General features: G+C 45.1%; 1 protein-coding gene across 1 annotated transcript in view; it reads left to right on the plus strand.

Moving 5' to 3' along the window:
• The window catches only part of DIAPH2 (diaphanous related formin 2), a 909560-nt gene that overhangs the window by 533177 nt on the left and 356053 nt on the right, over positions 1-20330 (plus strand). The window lies entirely within an intron of this gene.

The raw sequence follows: 20330 nt of genomic DNA on the forward strand, positions 1-20330 counted from the left end.
ATAATTAAAAATAATGTAACTGATGACTGCACAGGAAGTCATTAGCCCACAAGATTTCTGGAAGGATCAGCAGGTATTTTAGGATCTAAGAAACACCATATCCGTACTTTATTTTCAGGCAGCAAATAAGAGAAGTCCATTGTAAAGCTCTACATACACGTTACGCAAAGAACATTTCAAGGGCATCGCCCCTTTAAGTCCCCGCGCTGCAGCCATTGATCTCGGTGTAATATATGTACAGACGCCTCCATCATGGAGTTTTACACGACGTGAGATCTCTCCTCTGCTAGGTTGCTTCACTTTAATTGCCGGCGTGTAGCAATCTGTGATAACGCCATAAAGCGAATGTATTGATTTTCTGCGTTTGTGGACACGGAAGACCGGGCTCTCCGCACGCTCCCGAGCACTCAGACACATGCCTGTCATTGCATTAAACATAGGAGGGGGTGTTCCACACATTCCGCCAGGATAAGGATCCTTGTTTTTTAAAAAAAAGTGACAGTTATTTTTAGGTGAGTTCAATGAAGTTTAAAAATAACGGTCACATGACGAGAAAAAGAAAGTGAAATGCATGCACATTTGTTAGGAATCTGCCCTCCGGTCCGTGCAGCAAATGGCGCATCTTGCAACTGGTTTATAGAACGGTCTGTAAGGCCTTTGTCTGCGGCATAATACCCCAACATGCTTTATTGAATTGCCCCCAGAGTGCCCTAGGCTGGTGTTAGAGCTTTGTGAATTGCAATGTGTAAAATAACCAACAGTGCCTAGGTAGTCCTATTAGCTAATATATATACACTGAGTGTCCAGATTATTATGACCACCCCATCAGTACTTCGTTGGGCCGCCTCGTGACTCCACGAGATGGTGAAAGGTGATGCGAGGAATCTGACACGGCACTGTTGCCCTTCTGTTGTCTTGTACCAGTCTTGCCCCTCCCCCGTTCTGCCCTAACATTGACTAGTCGCTGACGGCCACAATTCGCACTTTCAGACCCAGATTTTCGGCTGACAGTCCGGTCTTTAAACACTTTAACAACAGCCGCTCTTGAACATTTAACGAATTCTGCTGCTTTGCTGATACTCGCTCCATGGCTCCGAGCGCCAACAATCATCCCACTTTCAAAGGCTGTTACATCGCGTTGTTTACCCGTATCTTCAGAAACAAATCACTTCTACTGTCGTGGTAAACAACCTGCTTCCCTATTTATGGTAGCAACTCCGCCCAGCTTTCATTTTTAAACCCAAGTGCTTCCCCGCAATTCTATTCACCCCGGCTGTTCATAGCTTGACAAAGAGGCCCTGCCTCGAAACGCGTAGCTACCGACCCAGCATACACTGCCTTCAGTGCTCTTTGACCCTCCTGTCATTCCCGCCAGCGTCCGTGTCTGCCCGAACCACCGCTCCGCTCCTCGAGCCGACTGACACAGAGCTGACAGTTTACAGCACCTCTGACACACAGTGCCCTCGGCTGCAACGACCCAGCCTGGCCAGCTGAGTCCTTGCAAGAGACAGCTGTCCTTCCGCCACAGCCCACGTCCTCGCAGACAGTTCACCCACCAGACCACTGGACTCCTCAGGTCTGCACTCACCCAGGGTCCGCATGGGATTTCCTCCCACAGATGACTTCATAAACGTGAGTTTCCCTCCATGCCTAGTACAGTAGTAGCGCTCTCAATACCATTTTTCACTAATTTCCCTATTTATAATGGTCTGGCCCTCTAGCAACTTCAGCACCAAATTATAGCTAATTTGCCTACAAACGTCAGGTGGTCATAATAATCTGGCCACTCAGTGTGTGTGTGTGTGTGTGTGTGTGTATATATGTATATATGTGTATATATATATATATATAACGCCATATAACGCCTATACAGGGCTATAACGCCAGGGCTATAACGCCATACAGGGCTATAACGCCTATACAGGGCTATAACGCCATATATATATATATATACAGGGCTTGAAAAATCCGCTCGTCCTCTCGTCTAGCTTGTATTGTTTTTTTTTTTCATTGCTTTGGCATTGAGGCAGCATCTGCCACTGCCGTTGCTGGTTCCGAGATCCGCTATGCCCGGTGTGGCTGGGTCCGGCACGTCTGCTCTGTGACAGCACATCAAAGGGAGATCGGTACGCAATCTCCCTCTGATCTCCTCTCTGGTCCCCAAATTCAGGTTCCCGAATGTATGTTAGATCACTTCGGCATTCTGCTGTCACTCTCCAGCGTCATAAGCTGGTGAGAAGCTGATGAAACAGATCTGTGCTTCATCAGCTTCTCCGGGGATCCCTAGGTGACAGTAGGGGGGACCCCTGATGTCTCCATAAAGAGGACCTGTCATGTAAATTGGCTATCACATAGGGTGTTTCTATGCCCCCCATGTGGTAGCAATAAAGTTAAGTGTAAAAAAAAAAGAATATAAATAAAAATATAAAAGCATAAAATACAACAAAAAAAGTAAGTCCCCTTCCCCCCCACATACACACGCAAACATGCGTCGGGTGCGCCTATGTGCGAGGACGACAATTGCGCCTATTGTGCCACGCGTTGCATATCACCGTGAATGTCGGAGTGAGAGCAATAATTTTAGGGCCATTAATCAATGATAACACTAAACTGATGAGCTGTAAAGCGTTTAAAGCGTCGCCTATGGCTAATTTTTGCTGTGGTTGTTTTTTTGTGATTTTGCGGGAGCGCACAATTTTAAGGTTTGACATGTTTGGTTTCTATTTACCCAACGTGACCCCGTCTTTTATATTTTACCAAAAATATGGGTAAGAATTAATGTTTAACATAGCGTAGGCCATTTTTTTTTACATTTTCGGTACTTTTTTCATTATATAGTAAAAAAATAACCCCCCCAAAACCCCCCCCCCCGCCCCGTGGTGATTATATACCTCCAAAAGAAAGCTCTATGTGTCTCTAAAAAATGTTTACATAAATTGCAAGGCTATAATCCGGTCATGCTGACTGGTGACATTTTTGACTGACTGGCGAGACGCCCTAACCTTTGCACAGGAAGTCTATTGAATGGAAATGAGGGACTCGCCATGGGGTGGAACCTTATATTCTGCCAGCCAAAAGGCTCACTTATATTTGAATATGTTTAAAGCAATGTTGGTGCACACAGTTCAGTATTGTAGCTGAAGAGGCCAATAATATAGGTGAGGTGTAAGCCGCTCAGTGCCTCGCAGACCTCAGAGCCATATGTCAATATAAGTAACAATGATGACAGTTTGATTTCCATACGTTCCGATCCAAACGAGCGAGCAGAGGGAGAGCACCGGCCTTCCGTGTCCTCTTCTGACCCACTGTCAGAGAAAGCCCATTCATTACAGCCATAATGACCCTTTTCTTTTTTTGCCTCTTAAATTAGCTCATCAGTTTTGTACGGCTCGTTATGTAGCCGGGATCATCCCGAAATGTTTCTTCATCAGAACAGAAAAAAATGTAATTGGCCGATGTTTGATTCAATGTACAGTATTACCTGCATGGACATCCCGCGATCCGTTTTCTGGGGGCACAGACAAGTGTTGGGACTCATCTGCATTGCTATACTGTTAATATATTTTAATGACATTTAAAATAGTAATACACATTTAAAAAACTATAATTATAAATGTAAAATAATAATATTTATTATTAAATAATAATGATACAATTATAATAATAAAAATATTTATGATAAAATGATGATTAAAAAAAAGATGATTATAAAAATGACAAAATAATAATGATATAATGATGATGATACAAATAGTAATGATAAAATAATAATGATGGTGCTTAAAATAATAATAATAATGATGATGATGATAAAAATGATATAAATAATAATGATAAAATAATAATGATGGTGCTTATAATAATAATAATCATAATAAATAGGGCTGCGGAAATTAAGGATTAATTCCTCGATTAATCGTTAATTTTTTTGATCAATTACAATTTTTTGATCGGTGCTCACCTCTCCGCTGGCTTCCGGGTCTTGCGGGAGTTCCGTCGGAGCCACTTGGGGAAGGGGGGAGGAGTCCGGTGACGGCACAGACATCGACGTCACCGGGCACCTCCCCCCTTCCCTTCGTTAGCCGACGTAGCCACTTGGGGAAGGGGGGGAGGAGTCTGGTGACGCCGATGTCCGTGACGGCTAACGAAGGGAAGGGGGGAGGTGCCCGGTGACGTCGATGTCTGTGACGTCACCCGACTCCTCCCCTACTTCCCTTTGTTACCCGACGGAGCCACTTGGGCCGGTCAGTTTGCCCAAGAAAGCCTTAATAAAAAATAATGATAACAATGATAAAATTATAATAATGATGGTGCTAATAATAATAATAATAATGATGATGAAAAAATAACAATAATAAAGCCCAACTCAGCTTTTAACTAAATTCAGCAAAATGTATTCCAGTTGCATCAACACAAAAATGAGCAAAGTCTTAAAGTTCATTTTCTTTAGAAAGCAGCCACAGCCTGAGCAGAAAATCCTGTCCCCTGCCAGCATATTGCAGAGAAGGACCCTTGCTTTCTGTGTGGAGACAGTGGTCTCTCTGCAGAAACACCCACTACTGAGTCAGAGCCAGAGCTCTCCAGCCAGTAAAGCTCACACTTCCTGATCTGTGGTCGACAAATTTACTCTTTATCCCATTAAAGTAAACCCCCACATAGATCATTAAAATACTCCAACTTGTGCATTAATTGCATTTTTTTAACCAGCTAGTATAAGGACCTGAATCATTTTTCATATCAGCCTTCAGTTTCCTACCTAGCAGGAGTCAAACTGGGAATGGTTCAGCAGTATGAGCCAATCACATTTTGCTTCACTGTAGAGTGATGTCAGTTTAATGCCTAGTGCTTATACTGTATATAAACAATGTAGCCCCCTTCTATATTCACCTGTGCGGGTTGGAAGTGCTACATTGTTATATATTCTATTTATATACACTTTGTCAAAAGTATCGGCACACCGGCCTTTACACGCACATGAACTTGTGGCATCCCAGTCTTAGTCCGTAGGGTTCAGTATTGGGTTGCCTCTGCCCTTTGCCGCTATAACAGCTTCAACTCTTCTGGGAAGGCGTCCACAAGGTTTAGGAGTGTGTCTATGGGAATGTTGGACCATTTGTGAGGTCAGGTACTGATGTTGGAGGCGAAGGCCGTGCTCGCAGTCTCCGCTCTAATTCATCCCAAAGGTGTTCTATCGGGTTGAGGTCAGGACTCTGTGCGGCCAGTCAAGTTCCTCCACCCCAAACTCCCTCATCCATGTCTTTATGAACCTTGCTTTGTGCGGTGGTACGCAGTCATGTTGGAACAGGAAGGGGCCATCGCCAAACTGTTCCCACAAAGCATGAAATTGTCCAAAATGTCTTGGTATGCTACAGCCAAGTGCCACTGTCACACAGCCCACCTGAATGTCGCACAGCCCACCCGAGTGTCGCACAGCCCACCCAAGGCTCGCACAGCCCATCCGAGTGTCACTGTCGCACAGCCCACCCAAGAGTTGTACAGCCCACCCGAGTGTCGCACAGCACGCACAAACTACCAGGCCACCTGAAATGTACAGCCCACCAGAGTGTCGCATAGCCCGCACAAACTACCAGGTCACCTGAAGACATTACTCTCTCCTTTATATTCTCCCCCTAAAAAAATTTGCCACGCTCGGCGCTAGACTATTCGGGTTTTACTTGAAGAAAAGGTGGCAACCCTACCTGTTACTGGGATTATAACAAAGTGGAAGCAACCGGGAACAACAGCAACTCAGCCAGGAAGTAATCTGCTGTAAATCTTCGTTCCCCCTGCAGCTCATCTATTTTCTGTGTCCCCTCCTCTTCATGCCTTCCCTTCAGCTGCACGGGTATCTAAAGCCCGGCCGCTCTTCTAACTCTGGTGATATATGACATAGAGCAGAATGTCTCCTCGTTCTTCTCTATGTGATAGATCACCAGAGTTAGAAGAGAGGAGCGATCACATGTGCGGCTGCCAGGGTCCTAGTCAAGTGTGATCTCGAGCAGCCACGTCTGCCTGAAACCCGACTCTTTCTCTGAGCTGCAGGCACAGGCTACCCCCTGCTCAGAGGAGCGCCGCCACTGGACGCAGGCACGGGCTACCCCCTGCTCAGAGGAAGACCCGGATTTCAGGCCGATGTGGCTGCTCGAGATCTTGCTTGACAAGGACCTCGGCAGCCGCACCTGTCAGAAAATTGAAAGTGCCGGTGTCAGCACTAAGTGTCTTGTGGCTAGCTGGGCACCCGTAAACAACACACCAAAACCGGACTGTACGGGTCAAAACCGGATGGGTGGCAACCCTACTAACAGGTGACCGTGGAATATTTAGTAACAAGGAAATTTCAGGGAACACCTGAATCCAATGATTTTGAGGGGGGTCCCAATACTTTTGGCAATATATAGTATAGTGTATCTATCCTATCTATCTATCTATCTGTCTGTCTGTCTGTCTGTCTGTCTGTCTGTCTGTCTGTCTATCTATCATATATAAATATATATATACACACACACACATACTCCGAGTAGTATTGATAGACAGAGTGTCGCCCTTTATTGTCCAATCAGCAGGGTGGGGTTGTGTCCTTGACCAAGGTGTCCTGATGAACTCCAATGGAGTTCTAGGACCTGGTAGTGCAGTCTATATCACAAGACTGGCTGTACAGACTTAGAAATCCTTTGGCAGGAATGCCCGTTGACATCAAGGTATTTCAGCCATCTATCCAGCAGTTCAGCTTCAATTCAAGCGCACACAATTCATAGGAGCGCGATCATTTATTCCAGGAGCTCGGTTGGCGCCCCGTTCCCTCGCCGCGGTGTTATTTAGCATAGCTCGGGCCGGGCCCCCATAAATAATGCATACATGTCACATTGGCAGTGCAGTTTTTTTGCTCTCTTTGAGGCTGGGAAGCGGCAGTGGAGAAGGTCTTTCATTGTGAGTAGTTCACAGACCTACCACTGTTCCTTTCTGCGCTGAAATTGAGTCTTCTTTCAATCGGTTAGGTGAATTAGGGTTGTCGTATCCTTGCCCTCTCCGTGTCTTGATCTCCTCCAGGCTTCTCCCGTTTCATCCCGGTTCCTCGCCGAGTTCAGTTTCTACTATTATTATTATTTTGTGTCAGATTCCGCCAAGGTCTGCCAGGATGTGCAAACTCTATTAAAATGTACTTTCTGCAGAAGTTTTTCCGGAGCGGCCTTGTTTCCTGCAGGCCTTTAAAGCTTGCCAGTAACTTCACAAGTCTGCGTGAGTACATTTCTGACGTGTCGCCGTATACTGCAACACTATCGCTTTTCATTGCCACCTGTTATCATTACAAAGTCATCCTTGCTCCAATTCAGTGGCTGGGCCTAGGCTTAGATAAAGTCATCAGTCTGCTGCAGGCAGGAGGGAGCATTTCCTCAGTCTCCTCCCCCACCCCCCCAGTAATCAGTCTGCCACAGGTAGGAGGAAGCATTTCCCTAGTCTCCCCTCCCCCAGTGATGAGTCTGCAACAGTAAAACCCTGTACCAAGTCACAAGGTGAGAGGGGCTGACCTGTGTCAGACATGTGTGAACACGGCCAAGAACTGCAGAGCCACCAGGATTTACATGATTGTGTTATCTCTGAGTCCAGGGTGTAGATGGTGATCCTGGATGATGCCTGATCAAAGATGGCTCGGTCCCTCTGGAGAGAAAAGCAGATGACGGCATTCATTTATTGAGATCTCTCTGCTGCTCTCTCCTTGTGCAGGGTGGCTGGCCTTGTCTCTGCCCCCTCCTGTAATAAAGACCGGTCCCTGCTGCTCTCTCCTTGTGCAGGGTGGCTGGCCTTGTCTCTGCCCCCTCCTGTAATAAAGACCGCTCACTGCTGCTCTCTCCTTGTGCAGGGTGACTGGTCTTTATTACAGGAAGGGAAATGGGAGCACAAGGAATGGGAGCAGCAGTGAGCGGTCTTTATTACAGGAGGGGGCGGAGACAAGACTAGTCTCCCTGCACAAGGAGAGAGAGCAGTAGTGGGTGGGGTCTGCTGGGTCCCTCCCACAGCTCTTCTCTCTAAATAGGCTATATATACACTGCATGGCGATGATGATATCACGGCTACAATGAATAACACGACTTGCAGAGGCATTTAGTGGCTTTATATCTTGTGTCACCTTTGAGGAATATATGGAAATGAAGTTTCTGCACCCGGAGTTCATCTTTACATGATGTGAACCTTTTATTGAACGTATAGCCTAATCCATAAATGATATGGTGTTTATCGCACGCCACATTCCAGCGCTGCACGGAGTAAATTTCTCATCTTCGGCCGACACGCATATTGACGGCGGTTGCTGCTTCTCACGCTCCTGCGGCTCCTTTGCCGCTCGTCCTTATTGATTTCCCTCTATAAAGTATTTTATAGTTCAGTCCGGAGGTGGAATTCCATTGGAAGGCTGTCTGGCCGACCGTCTCCCAGATGAACTGTATTTGATTACTGCCAGAGCAAGAAAAATTCACCCTCGTGGCAGACCGCCGCTCCCTCCCCATTTATGGGCTCACCGGGCCCGATCGATGACGGTTATTTTTGGAGTTTGCTCGGCTTTGGTGACGGTTCAGCGCCAGTTCTCTCATACCGCTGACCCAGCTCCTTCCTGGTTGTTGTACCTTGATGGGAAGGTAACAGCACTGAGCTTATTTCATACACCAAAGTGTAATGCAGAGCAACCAATCAGAAGTTAACTTCTATCTTTCAGCTGAAGTAACATTTTATATATATATAGGAACTCTAGTGCTTACAATATCTATTAGTAAAAAATAATAATATGCCAGCAGAGATGGTGGGAGACCCTCATAATGGGCACAGCAGGTCTACAGACCCAGGAACTCAGTACAGGGGTGGTGGGAGCCTCTAATATTGGGCACAACAGGTGTACAGGCGTGGGAACCCAGCACAAGGATGGTGGGGACCTTCATAATGGGCACAGCAGGTGAGTAAGCTCAGAAACTCATCACAGAGATAGTGGGGGCCCCTCATAATGGACACAACATGTGTGCAGACCCACTAACTCAGCTCAGGGATGATGGGAATCCATGATAATGGGCACAACAGGTGTGCAGACCCAGGAACTCAGCTCAGGGATGGTGGGAATCCATGATAATGGACACAGCAGGTGTACAGACCCGGGAACTCAATGCAGGGATGGTGGGAATCCATGATAATGGGTACATCAGGTGTACAGACCCGAGAACTCAGCACAGGGATGGTGGGAGCCCCTCATAATGGGCATAGCGGGTGTACAGACCCATGAACTCAGTACAGAGATGGTGGGGGCCCTCATAATGGGCACGGCAGGTATACAGACCCGGGAACTCAATGCAGGGAAGGTGGGAACCATTCATAATGGGCACAGCAGGTATACAGACCCGGGAACTCAATGCAGGGATAGTGGGAGCCCCTCATAATGGGCACAGCAGGTGTACAGGCCTGGAAATTCTGCACTGATGATCTACCACAGCCTTTTTGAACCCACTTGCACATGCACTCCAGCGATGACTGCATGCAATTTCTCAAGGCGGGCTTCCTGATGGTGACAACAGTTGACCATGACCAATATGTGCTGAAACAGCCACTGCAGTCTTTATTGGAAGCCCTTGTGACAGGGTGACAACACAGGCGCACAATTTGAAGACCGGGACAGAGCATTGTCACCCTGTAACAGGAAGTGCCTGAACCTGGACTCTTATGGCAGGATTATCAAAGAATATTTTAATAAAAGCTTCAGATTTAAAATAATGTTAACCCCACGTGAGGATATTCGTGAAATCTGGCTGCAGGGGATTACAAATTGTCATATAACATTAAAGTAGACTTTTTGATTTTAAATGCATTGCCTGCTGGGTAGAATTAGCACTTCATTGATTTCACTTGTCGCCAGTTATTGCTCTATAATGTCCGACTGTTTTCTTGTTTCAGAATCCGAGTCTTTTAATTATCTCTACCCCGACATAATTCCACATTCCCGCATCTCGCCTTACCTTTTCTTGGGAACAAGTGTGATAAAAGCTGTTTCAAGCTTGCAGTGTGTTATTTTGCTACACAAGTAATGAATAAAAAGGATGGGAAAAAAAGTTCATGTTTTTTTGCAGAGGCGCGGCTCAGCTGTGCGACGGTATTTAAAGCGTCTCTTCTGTAGCAGCTCCTTCCTGGCGCGCACCGCGGGGGATATGGAACTGATTATTTATTTTTTTACACATTTTGTTTCCCTTGTTCCCATAATGAACGCTGTGCATGAAACTACAAAACTTTTTTTTTTCATTATTATTTTTGTAATTCGCTAATTATCTCTTTGAGTGATTGTAGAAGAGGAACTTTTTCTACAGAAAAAAAAAAAATAACCATTGGGAGAAAATCTAATCAGACGGTTTAATTGAACATAATCCATACAACAGAAGACAATTCACAAGGGCAATTCACGAGGTGAATGTTGGGATTTGCTCACAATAATCAGGTTGAGTCTCAGACAATGGAGGGTTTGTCAATACCTTCTGTTCTAAGAAGGTTTTCGGTTGGAGGGCTCATTGATTCCTTGAGTCCCTTCTCACTGTATCCTGGATGGTTGTACTGTCTCGTTGGGTTCCAAGCCTTACTCCATGGAAGCTACGGTTTCTTTACTCTCTTCTCACCAATCGGCTAACTAATCGATTTTGAAAATAATCGTTAGCTGCAGCTCTACTGCTCATCACTTCCAACAACTTCCTGGATTCCCAGTGTGTTTTGCGTCTTTTTCCCTCCTGCTTGATGTGATGGGATCTCCATGTCTCAAAGCTAGATATCCCAACAAGCATTGCTTCCAGCAAGCAATGATAATTGTTCAGACATTGTGTTGTAGTTCGGACGACATCCCATGGGCATCTTCAGTAAGTACAATTACAAACTTATAGATGGATCTGGTTATTAGGAGCGGGATGGAACTCATGGAAACTCAATATAGAAATACAGATTTATTTTTAGTTTTTGACCATAGATGCCGTTAAAGGTTTATCTCCCCAACGGTCACAGACAAAGTCTTGACTATACCTTGATGGCCCATTTAGACGTCTGCATTGTGCTGATGCGCACATTCCTGCAAACTGGGCTGGTTTAAAAGAGGCCATGTATGTAAAAATGGTGAAGCCAAGCTTGAATATAGGTGTGGGGGGGGGGGGGGGGGGATAACATTCGCCATATTTATTCCCAGATAATTGTTTGTACAAGTAATTCTGAATTGAGAAAACTGGTTGGATGACCAGTGAAACGTCTTCAAGAAAAATACAGCAAGTCCAGTTGCCTTGACTTATTTTTTACAGATATTCCCGCAAAGCATATTACATATTCGACTGCCTAGTGGTACCATTCATTTTCAACCTCCGCTCATCGCACTAAGGCAACACACAGGCAATACAGCTCATTATAGTGTGTGGCATTACAAATTTCATTTTTGGCACATTTGAAGAGTTACCAGCCCCTTCGTTTCAATAGGCTGTCTTATCGCAATGAGCAACATAATGGCCGTGAACACAGTTGTGTTATAGCGCTGCAAAAAAATGTAAATGGGCCCTAAAGGAAACTTGCGCTCAGCGAATTTGTTTTACCTTTGCTGAGTTTACTTTGACAGTGCAAGCTGGCTTGCTGTCTCTGGTTTCAGTGCGTTGAGTCACTGACCCGAAACAGGCCTTCAGTTAACAAAGTCAGAGGGGATTCCAAGCTCCTGATCTGTGCGCACTCATTCTGGGTCGATGACTCTGAAAGTTTTAAAGCCTTTAGAGCAAAACGTTTTAACCCTTTTGCTCCCAGGCCCTTTTTTTATTTATTTATTTTCTACATGCATGCTAGCAAAACTGTTTATCAAATCTGTATTTTCAGTAATACATTTAAATTAATTTTAGTCCACACTAACACAATACCATCTTCACATTTTCTATCAAATATAAAAGATGAGGCAAGTTTATGGACACCAAAGATGTTGAGACCTTAAATTGCGAGCAGCTGCGAAATGGCGACAAACTGTGATACCCAAAATTGTCCATAGGCGATGCTTTAAACGCCTTCACAGCTCATCAATTTACAGTTAACCATAAATAATGGCCCTAGAATTATTTATCTCACTTTGGCGTGTGGCGATACCTATTATGTATTGTTTAATTGCCGCTTACGACTCCATGCATGCCCTATGTGTGGGTTTGCGTTCGTATGCGACTGTGAGCTTTACTTTTTTTGTTTGATTGATTACATTTTATTGTTCTAACACTTTTTTTTAAAATTCAATTTCCACTTAAGAAAGAACTCTGGGAATTTAAAAAAACTTACCCTTGCAAGTGGGACTACCCCCACACTGCAAGGGTTAGGTGCTTGTTTTGTCTAGGAGGCTCAAATAAAGCAGATATACTCATCTTTTCCTTGGTCCCACCGGGCTGTTAGACTGGTCCCCACAGACTTTTCTTCACCATGCTCTGGCGGTCTAAGAACCGCTGCGGTCAACATATCTAATGCAGGTCCATTGACTATGTGACAGTACATTTTTGGTGATAGGTCCCCTTTATGTAGAAATTAGGAGCCTAATAGACCCCTAATGCCTCCTCTGCACCCCCTGCGAACCAATTGAGTACAGACTGGACAGCTGTTTTCCTGGCCTTCATTGGCTGAGATCCGACATTAAAATAGGATAGGTATTCTGAAGGTATTCTGATGTAGGCCCTTTAACCTCCCTGGCGGTAATCCCGAGTCTGGCTCGGGGTTAATTTTCAATGCTAGGAGCGGTAACCCCGAGCCAGACTCGGGGTTGCAGAGAAAAGTGACACTCACCTTGTCCCTGCGAGCCCGCGGCGTCCTCTGACCTTTGGCCCAGTTTCCTCCAGATATCTCCTCCAGCTGGTAGCTAACTTTTTGGGCCTCTGGCACATGACCCAGTCTGAAGCAAGGCCCAAGTAGAGATCCTTCTAAACACACATCACCTTTGGCCATAAGCCCAGGAGTAGTGGGCTTTATCGTCAATAAACTCACAAGTGTGTTTGTAATTGAGTCTTGTGGACTGACACTGGTCAGGATTGGTTCGGTCAAAAACATACTTATAACTTGGCAGTTGTCCTTTCCCCTCCAATTACTGGAACCTCCTTCACAGTAACAGGCAGAAACAATCAAGCAGCTGAGCATAGGGGGAACAGAGCTCAGGCTGGCTACAGCCTTGCAACAACATGAACAACGTACACTGAAATAAATTAGGAACACCCCAGCTTAGGACAGGGGCCCTACATAGAGGCAGCAATAAAAACCTGACAGAGTTGCTAATCAATTCCAACTCTGTCCAGACATTTATTTGTTGGTGAACACCACTCTTTCCTGAGAAATGGTCTCCTAAAGTTTGCTGGGCAACAAATACTCTCCCATGACAGTCACAAACCAACAGACACGGGGATAAGACCTCCACCAGTTAACTCACCAGAAATGTCAATCTCTACACATGTATGTGGTCAAAATACAATTAAATAGTATCACTTCCCTTGATGAGAGGCACCCAGGCATCCACACACAATTTCATGGAACCATCAACTTCATCGGTTGATGAGGAATCACCTCTACTATGGCATACTTTCAGAAGTGTTGATCTCCAGAGTCTCCGGAGTCAGGCCAGGGTTCTGGCCTGATGTCTCGGGTGGTGGGTCTCAAGAGGGGGAGATGTGGGGAAGGTCTCAGGAGGGTGAGATGTGCGGGGGTCTCAAAAGGGGAAGACATGAGGAGGGTCTTAGGAGGGGAAGATGTGGAGGGTCTTAGGAGGGGAAGATGTGGAGGGTCTTAGGAGGGGAAGATGTGGAGGGTCTTAGGAGGGGAAGATGTGGAAGGTCTCAGGAGGGGGAGATGTGCAGAGGGTCTCAGGAGGGGGAGATGTGGAGGGTCCTTGGAGGGGAAGATGTGGTAGGTCTTAGGAGGGGGAGATGTGCGGGTGGAAAAAGGTGCTGTAAGCAGACGCCGCATAGTTTCCAAGAAGGGACCATGGAGATCAACACTCCCGGAAGTGTAAATTTTTCTGGGGGACACTTCCGCGGACCATTTCAGTGGCACGAGCAGCAGAAGATATAAGAATATACTCCCCTCTTTTACAAGAATTGCTTGCTTTGGACTATTTAATACAGCAACAGGTTAGAGTACAGAGTTTTTCATGCATGTAACTGATATGAGAAAAAAACATTTTTGGCTCATACTCACAATGCACTGCTTCCCCAGCAGCTCACATCAGCCATATTAATTGATCCAGCTGCCTTTCACCAATCCATGAAAGACCCCGAACACAAAGGCAGAAGTAGAACAAGGCATTCAAAAAAAAAAGGGGGGGGGGGGCAAAATGTTTTAAAAAGGTTGGTGTTCTGGGCTATCGCTGCAAAGCCGTATTATTTTTAGTATTCAGGTGTCATATTGAGTTTCCTCCATTGAAGGGAGAAATAAGTTTTGACATTGCCGTCTCCCTGCTGATTAGCACTCTCAGGCTGAACCTTTCACCATGTGCAGATGTCTTGTGGTCTGAGCCGGGCTGTCACCAGGGCGGCTCGCCTGTGAAGAGAGCTTGTCTTTTCGGCTTTTAACAAAATAACATCGAGTGCCGTTGTGTTTTTTAACAAATTAGGTCTGGACAAATCCTCCGCTATCCGACAGAAAGCACTCGAGATGGTTTGAATATGGGAAGTAAAAAAAAAAAAGAAGGCGAAATGCATACGGGTTTATCAAGCTCTCCGAGATGGCGCACATCTATATTTCATCATCTCTGTAAAGGGTCAACCTGGGAGAAAAATGGGAAAACAGTTTTGTTTAGCTGAAAACTCCACTTATAATTTAGTGACATTACATTCCTCTCCGAACAAGCCTTGATGGTTCGAGAGATCATTGGTAAGTTTGGGGCCTCTAGAATGGAGTATATGCTATATGGTTGTGTAGCAAATATACCCTTGCATTGTTGGCCGTGACACTTTCTAAAAAAACATAACAATTCCCCTTTGACCTTAACCCCTTATGACCAGTTACATACATAGTACGTCACTGGCAGCGGGCCCATTTAAACAGAAAGCTGGCCTCGACTTCAGTGTTGGTTCTACGTGGATTCACCTAAAAAAAATGCCTTAAGGGCGGGGACAAATGTGATTACCAGACCTAATATTGCAATATGTTGCCATGTTGGCATTATAAGTTTCACTGTCTGTTATTTTTTTTTTTTTTACACTTTGCGAGACCATGTGGCCTTAGCAAGTGCTCCCTTGCAATGTATCCCACCCTTGTTGCCTACAAATAAAGAATTTGAAAAAAAAAACAGAAAGCTGGGACTCTGTTTACACCCCCACCATGTTTCCTGGGCTCTGCTGCCCCTCCTGCAGGCCCAGGATCGGCATCTCGGGTGTTGGTGGGAAAGCTGGGGAGGAAAGCAGCAATTGTCCGTTCACCCTTCACCTCCCCGTTCTCTGGGACCGGGGGCAACGCATATTGCATCACCTCCAGTCTCTGAGCTTTCATTGCTCAGCTCCTAAAGCCTGGCAATAAGATATTGAAGTGCGATCTGCACTTCAATTGCTTAATTAAAGTGGAAAGGTGACAATTGGGGTCTTTTGAACCCCCAGTAACACCTTAAAGAGGACCTGTCAAAACCAACATGCTATCACATAGCTTGTAAGCCCCCTTATGTGATAGCAATTAAAGTAAAAAAAAAAAAAACAATGTAAAAAAATATTGCATAAAATAAATGTAAAAATAATACAAAAAAAGCATTTTTAAAATCTGTTGTAGTTGAGCGCTCCTACTGCTTCCTACAATTTAGTGTCTGAGCTTAGGTTGATGCAAATGTTGACTTACAGAAAGTCGGCATTTGCATAGGATTTTTAAAGGGGGACTAAAGCCATACTTAGGTGACAAGGGCCACAGTGAAGTAAGAGCAGGCTAGTCGTGGGTTAGCAACCCATGGGCATAGTATGGGGATTGTGGTGGTGGGGGGTGGGGGTGGGGTGGGTTTGTCTCACTCATAGTTGAACCATCAATTTTTGATGCAGATGGCTTTCTAGTACAGCTTAGGACCAATGGGAAAAATGTAATACTCATCTCTTGCAGCTGCTTTAAATTCCCCATACAAGCCTCGTTCCCGGCCCATGTTTGATGCAGTGTATTCAATACGATAACAAGGTTATCTAAGCGCGTAGGTTATTTATTCCGCATATCTCGTTTATTACCCCTTCCCCGTACCTCCTGCATATACATTAGTCATTAATATTCCCATAATATGGATTCTGTATATGGAAAACACATGGCAGCAATATCGCTTTGACACGCTGCGCACATCATACATATGTTACATATGTTATGTGCATAATACGTCTTTTTTTCTCTTTTTTTTTTTCCCCTCCTCTCTGCCTGCAAATAATAAAGTCAATCGAGCACCTTCTCAGCGTTCCCCAGGGTACGCTGTCACTTCTCCATAAAGGAGTACTTAATATGAAACCAGCTGTGCTTTGTACGGTTTTGTCTTTGAGTGTTACATAAAGTAGAAACATAGATAAGAGTTTAGCTATTAATGCAATCTATTACTCATTAACACGTTAAAGCTGTCAACATCTCTTTTCCCAGAAGACCTATTGTGCAATTTAAAGCGAAGCCGAAGTTTTGTGCGAGGCGGCTGACGATTTATCCCCCAAAGTACGAAAATGTATTTAAAGTAATCCAAACACTATTAGAAGGGGGGAAAAAAATGATGCGGCAATTAAGTAACTGTTAGATGGATGATAGATATTTGTTGGTACTAGGCGGGATGAGTTGGCATGGGGACATCTTGATATATGGGAATGGAGGATTTGTAGGTAGCGCGGAGTGTCAGGTTTGGGTGCACGGAAAAGGAGTTTTGGTGTAAGTTGTGCTATTATATCCTATATACTGTACATATCAGGGATAGGGATGTGACCATTATATCCTATATATATCATAGGAAGTATACAGATGTGACCATTACATCCTATATACTGTACATCATAGGAAATATATAGATGTGACGGTCATATCATATATAGATTATATTGCCAAATGTATTGGGACACCTGCCTTTACGCGCATATGAACTTTAATGACATCCCAGCCTTAGTCTGTAGGGTTCAGTATTGAGTTAGCTCCGCCCTTTGCAGCTATAACAGCTTCAACTCTTCTGGGAAGGCGTCCACAAGGTTTAGAAGTGTGTCTATGGGAATGTTGGACCATTTGTGAGGTCAGGTACTGATGTTGGGGAGAAGGCCGGGCTTGCAGTCTCCGCTCTAATTCATCCCAAAGGTGTTCTATGGGGTTGAGGTCAGGACTCTGTTCAGGCCAATCAAGTTCCTCCACCCCAAACTCCCCCATCCATGTCTTTATGGACCTTGCTTTGTGCACTGATGTGCAGTCATGTTGGAATCGGAAGGGGCCATCCCCAAACTGTTACCACAAAGTTGGGAGCATGAAATTGTCCAAAATTTCTTGGTATGCTGATGCCTTAATAGTTCGCTTCACTGGAACTAAGGGGCCAAGCCCAACCCCTGAAAAACAACCCCCTCCCCCATAATCCCCCCTCCTGCAAACTTTACACTTGGCACAATGCAGTTAGGCAATTACCGTTCTCCTGGCAACCGCCAAACCCAGACATGCCCATCGGACTGCCAGAGAAGCGTGATTGGTCACTCCAGAGAACGCGTCTCCACTTCTCTAGAGTCCAGTGGCGGCGTGCTTTACACTACGGCATCCCACGCTTTGCATTGCACTTGGTGATGTAAGGCTTGGGTGCAGCTGCTCGGCCATGGAAACCCATTCCATGAAGCTCTCTACGCACTGTTGTTGTGCCAATCTGAAGGCCACATGAAGTTTGGAGGTCTGTAGCTATTGACTCTGCAGACTGTTGGCGACTTCTGCCTTAGGTGATGCCCACATGTGATGCTGAGCCTCCATGATTAAAAGAGCTCAAATCCAGTGAGTGAAAGCGGCAAGCCAGAGACTATCCAGCTGGGGAGGAAAGTGCTAGATGATGCTGTACATCCAGCCAAGAAATTAGATGGACCCAATATGATTTGCTGCAGCTTCTAATGCACATTGCAAGAAGCTCACAGTGTGCAGCAAAATCACAGGAACCCATTTCAGCCCAGGAGAGGAGTCGGTACAACTGTGCAAGACTGAAGTAAGGGGCGGAGTTCAGATTTAAGGGTGGTGTCACACGGGCGATTCTGCCGCTGTTGACACACCTTCACCAAGCAGAGGCTTCCACTTACCTCTATGGAACCGCATCCTTGCTGGCCACCAACATTGCTGTGCTTCAATGATTCGTGAGGGAGCAGCAAAGTAGACCCATCTCATTGGTCCAGCCAGCAAAGCGGGTGACTCCCTACAACAAGTCTGTGGTTTATTTTAGCTTCCAGCGACAGGATACTTTGTGTGACATGGAGCGCACTTATTCCCATAATCCCCCTTTCCTGAAAAATTTAGCTGATGTTACCTTCTGGGCCACCAATGGCCCCTTCCCTGAGGCCCATCAGACACCCTCGGCCGAGCTATGTAGGCTGATAAAAGGTGGAACGTCTGATGGTCTGTTGTCTAATGTCTGCATGAGCACTTTGCTTCCCAGAGACATGTGAACTGCAGCACACTTTATTTGTTCTCTCTTCTAAACCTCTCGGAAGGATGGATCGGGTTTATTGTTTCATTACAAGCTGACTGGAATACCAGATAAGCCCGGGCACAATAGCGAGACATCCAGGGCTCCATTCAATTTGGTTTAGCTTGTAGTAATGCTTTGCACTGCTCATTAGCTGTTTTAACAATCTGGAAATGAGATTGATTGAGTGTCTTGCTATCCATAACGTTAATAACATGTTCATTACAAGCAGATGTTTATTTGCCAGTTAAATGTAAGGAAGCCTTTTTTTTTCTCTTTTTATTATACTTCTTTCATCTGCGCGCTAGATTGCTTTGCATTAGCCGTGCAACCTAACTTGTGCTTTGTCGCAGGCAGAGGAAAAAAAAAAAAAGCCATTCTTTCTAAATGCGGGCTTTAAACAAGCAAGGCTGTAGGAGGGAGACAAAGAAAATTGGATTGGGTATATTCACAAAACTGCAGGTGCTGACCTCATTTCCCCGAAGTAAATTAAGAAGAATACAGAAGGGTGATGGAGGAGTATGCTATCCTGTTAGGAACCAATAAGAATGCATCTATCTTTCACTATCCTGGCACGTCGTGAAACGCCACAGGAGACCACCTTTTTGTGCTAAGGCCCTTTAACTTCCACTAATGACTTAGACTTAACTCCGCAAATGCCCTGTGTTTTAGCCTGTAAAACTAATAAAGGATGTTTAATACTTTCATGACCAGAGGATGAAACAAAATAAAACAAGAAATGAAAGATTTAAAGCGGAGCTTTGAAGCTGGACTCCAGGATTTTTTTTTTTAAGTACACTTGCAGTAATGCTTCCCCACAGCTTGTTAAAGTTGAACTCCATGAGAAGCAAATGTTGCCTGAATACAAGAGTCATGTGTATTCTTCCTTGAATCTTGGTGAGCTTTCTGCATTTCTTCCAGATCTGTGCTTTAATCCAGTGTGAGACTTGGTGCTTCCTGTAATAAAGACTGCCGCTCTTTCTCCTTGTGCAGGGCAACTGGTCTTGTCTCCGCCACCTCTCATGTAATAAAGATTGGTCACTGCTCTCTCTCCTTGTGCAGGGTGACTGGTCTTGTCTCCGCCCCCTTTCCTGTAATAAGGACCGGTCACTGCTCTCTCTCCTTGTGCAGGTTGACTGGTCTTGTCTCCGCCCTCACCTGTAGTTTTCTACAGGCAGCCTATAGTGGGTGGGACCTTCTGGGTCCCTCCCACAGCTCTACTCCCTGCAAAGGCTATGCACAGCACAGAGATGCCATAACTACACTTACAAGGCAATTTATGGGTTGTAAAGGCATTTGGTGCACACAACGTGGATTGTGGCTATGAAGGAATGTGTTTGTATTAACCTTTTGGTGCCTGGAGTTCACCATTAAGTCAAGGGGTAAAGGAATCAGCTGTGATGCTTACCTTATTCCTCAATCCCGGAAGGGTTCAACTAAGCTGTGTGAAGTGTCCCCCTAAACTTCTGATTATTCTAAATATCTACATATAATATATAGTGATCACTTCCTCTCTGCAGCATCCACGATTCACAAAATAACTCTTCAAACTGAAGACGGAGAGAGAGAGAGGATGGGGCACAAAATATATGAATGCTTTATTAGCCCTCAAATTAGCTCGCCATTCAATTATCCTGTTACTCAGTCTTAATAGATCCCATTACATACTAATTCATAATTCAATATTCAGCTAATATCTGATACT

This window comes from Nanorana parkeri, unplaced genomic scaffold, assembly GCF_000935625.1.
Source record: "Nanorana parkeri isolate BGI_ZX_2015 unplaced genomic scaffold, ASM93562v1 scaffold62, whole genome shotgun sequence".
In the NCBI taxonomy this organism is placed as follows: domain Eukaryota; kingdom Metazoa; phylum Chordata; class Amphibia; order Anura; family Dicroglossidae; genus Nanorana; species Nanorana parkeri.